This window comes from Carlito syrichta, unplaced genomic scaffold (assembly GCF_000164805.1).
Source record: "Carlito syrichta isolate Samal-C Ts95f unplaced genomic scaffold, Tarsius_syrichta-2.0.1 Scaffold304486, whole genome shotgun sequence".
Lineage (NCBI taxonomy): Eukaryota > Metazoa > Chordata > Mammalia > Primates > Tarsiidae > Carlito > Carlito syrichta.
This window is the reverse complement of record NW_007248582.1, coordinates 167,133-170,735: the sequence shown is the minus strand read 5'-3', so window position 1 is coordinate 170,735 and position 3,603 is coordinate 167,133. Positions and strand designations below refer to the sequence as shown.

General features: G+C 41.0%; 1 pseudogene; it reads left to right on the top strand.

The window, feature by feature from the left end:
• The first annotated feature begins 2,423 nt into the window (after positions 1-2,423).
• Positions 2,424-3,370, top strand: LOC103262413 (annotated as a pseudogene).
• The last annotated feature ends 233 nt before the right edge of the window (positions 3,371-3,603 follow it).

Genomic DNA, 3,603 nt, shown 5'->3' with positions numbered 1-3,603 from the left:
ATGCAGGGCTGGGTCAACATTCACAGGACCATAAACGTAATACAGCACATTAACAGATATAAAACCAAGAACCACATGATTATATTATCAAACAAAGAAAAAAACATTCAACAAAATCCAGCATCCCTTCTTGAAAAAAAACCCTTGAGTGCTTAGGCATAGAAGGAACATTCCTCAAAACAGGAAGAGTCATCTATGATGAACCCACAGCCAACATTTTACTCAATGGGAAGAAGCTGTAAGCATTCCCCCTAAAAACAGGAAAAAGACGAGGGTACCCACTCTTACCCCTACTGTTCAGCATAGTGCTGGCAGTCCTAACTAGAGCAATCAGGCAAGAAAAGAAAACCAGGGGCATTCAAATAGGAAAAGAGGAAGTTAAGCTATCACTCTTTGAAGACAATATGATTTTATACCTTAAAAACCCTAAGGAGTCTGTCAAAAGCCTCCTCACACTGAAAAACGACTTTGGTAAAGTATCAGGTATCACAAAATCAATGTGCAAAAGAAAACTGCATTTCTATACACCAGCAACAAGCAGAGAACCAACTAAAAACACAATCCTGTCCATAATAGTCACACACTCACACAAAAAAAGAAATACCTTGGCATTCACCTAACCAAAGAAGTGAAAGACCTTTGCAATGAGAACTACAAAACTCAAAGAAATCAAGGATGCCACAAACAAATGGACAAACATTCCATGCTTATAGTTTGAAAGAATCAATACGGTCAAGATGTCCATCCTACCCAAGGCAATCTACAGATTCAATGCAATACCCATCAAATTACCAAAATTTTTTTTTTCAGGCCTGGAAATGACAATACAGAAAGTCACATGGAAACAGAAAAGTAGTTGAAAGAACAAAAGTAGTTGAAAGAACCCTCAGCCAAAGGAATAAAGTGAGAGATATCACACTTCTAGACTTTAAACTTTATTAAAAGGCTACAGGAACCAAATCAGCCTGGTATTGGTACATGAATAGGTACACAGGCCAATGAAACAGGGTAACGATTCTGGAAGCAAAAGCACAGTTTCTCAACCAACTCATCCTCAACAAAGCCTACCAGTAACAATCACGGGGGAAAGGAGACCATAATTAGCAAATGGTGCTGAGAAAACTGACTGACCACATGCAGAAGAATAAAATTGGATCCCTACCTATCACCAAATACAAAAACTAACTCCAAATGGATCAAAGACCTAAACATAAAACCTCAAACTGTAAGAATCCCAGAAGAAAACATAGGAAACACCCTTATGCACATCGGAGTAGGCAATGAATTCTTGACCAAGTCCCCAAAATCTAATGTCATAAAAGCTAAGATAGACAAGTGGGACCTCATCTAACTGAAAAGCTCTTGCACAGTAAAAGAAACCATCAAGAGAACAAAGAGACGACCCACAGAATGGGGAAAAAAAATTTGCAAATTATGTATCTGACAAAGGCTTAAAATGCAGGATCTACAACAAACTCAAACGAAGCAAAAGGAAAAGCACAAACAACCCCATTAACAAATGAACAGAAGACATGAACAGACACTTCTCAAAAGACAATATTCAAACAGCCAACAGACACATGAAAAAACGCTCAGTCTCACTAATCATCAAAGAAATGCAAATCAAAACTACAATGATACCACCTAACTCCAGTAAGGATGGCTATCATTAAGAAGTTAAAAAGAGATGCTGGCATGGGTAAAGGAAATATGGTACATATACATGATGGAGTATTACACAGTCATAAAGAAGAACAAAACCATGGACGTAATACGAAATGACCTGTCACAGAAACAAAGAATGGAATACCACCTTTTCTCACTCCTAAGTGGGCCTTGAACATGGGTCACATTAGCACAGGGAGGGCTCAGCAGTCACTGGGCACTGCTAGAGGAGGGAGGGAGAGAGAAGTGTAGGGAGCACGTGACAACACAAAGCATACCTGGTCCACTGCCAGGGCAGTGAGGGCCAGTTAGAAGCCCAAACTTCACCTGCTTGCAGACTACTTTTGTAGTTAATCCTCACTGGTACCCTACATCCCTATAATAAAATAAAAAATGAATAAAAATAAATAAAACCTAAAGAGACTATGTCCTCACCGGGGTTTTGAGAAAGACGCAGAAAAGATTTAGCAAGCTACTACTAAGACAAGGAGTATTGAAGGAGACGACAATATATGGTGAATTTTTAGGAAGTGACTTTACTTCCTTGAAAGTACTTCTGTAAAGTACTGTGAGATGTAATTCCATCCTTTTGCAGAACTTTTAAAAAAATACTTTAGTAGAAGCGCATTATTTTTCAAGGCTGTGGGGATTCAGAATTAGATTTTCTTTGGATTGGGGTGCTTCACCACAGGGGAAAAAAGAGTCTTAGAATAAGAAATAGAAGGCACCGCGGCTATCGGGTCCGTAGTGAGGGCAAGATGTTAGACGCACAGGAGAATGGTGTTATTGACCTGCCCAACTATGAATATGTGGAAGATGAAACTTTTCATTCTTCCCCACCTCCAACCTCTCCGGAGAGAGACAGAGAAGGAACGGAACCTGATGAAGAGTCAGGGAGGGCAGCACCTGTTCCTGTACCCCCAAAGAGAACAGTTAAAAGGAATACACCCAAGCTGGCTGCTCAGAGATTAGTTTCAGAGAGAGGGTTTCCAGCCTTAAGGCATCTGTTTGATAAGGCAAAGTTCAACAGTAAAGGTCATGAAGCTGAAGACTTGAAGACATTAATCAGACACACAGAGCACTGGGCACATAGGCTGTATGTAAAATCCCTAAACTGCAGTTTGAGGATTTTACTGACAGAGCTGGATGCCTGGGAAATAAAAAGGAAGTTCAGACCTGTTTAAAACGAACTCGACTTGATCTCCCTATTTTACATGAAGATTTTGTTAGCAATAACGATGAAGTAGGTGAAAAGAGTGGCCACGATGTAACTGCCGCCGTATTAGATCCCCTTTTCTACAGACTCACCTGAAAGTGAGAAGTCCAAGCCTAACAGAAGAACAACAAACAACGGATTGACAGACATATACAGCTGGCCTTGGAAAGATGGCCGGCAAAGCTACTGAGTAGTAGTCAGTCCCTAGGAAACGACATGTTATCAAACATACCTAGGGTACCAGCAGTTGGAGAAGTTAATGCTGGCGAGGATCAAGAGGAAGAGTCAGAGGGATTGGAGAGAGACACTCTAGACAGTCCACACAGGAATGCTCCTAGTACTTTAAGGGAAGGGGAGGAGTTAAAATCAGAGGAAACACAACTGAACCAGTCTTTCTTTTTTAAATGTGCAGCAGTAACTTTATGGTTCATCTACTACAAGAAATGCCTTGTGTCGTGTGGTGTCACTTTGGCGGCTATTTATCTGTAGCATCTCCCTCTCACTTCTAAAACTGCCTTAAAATCTGCTGTTTTTAAAACTCTGTGGGTTTGGAAACCAGAGAGCCAGGTTTGCTAAAACTATTTTAAAAGAATTGCAGGCTGGGCGCGGAGGCTCATGCCTATAATCCCAGCACTTTGGAAGGCCAAGGTGAGAGGATTGCCTGAGCCCACGGGTTTGAGACCAGCCTGGGCAACTTGGCAAGACCCTGTCTCTACAACAAG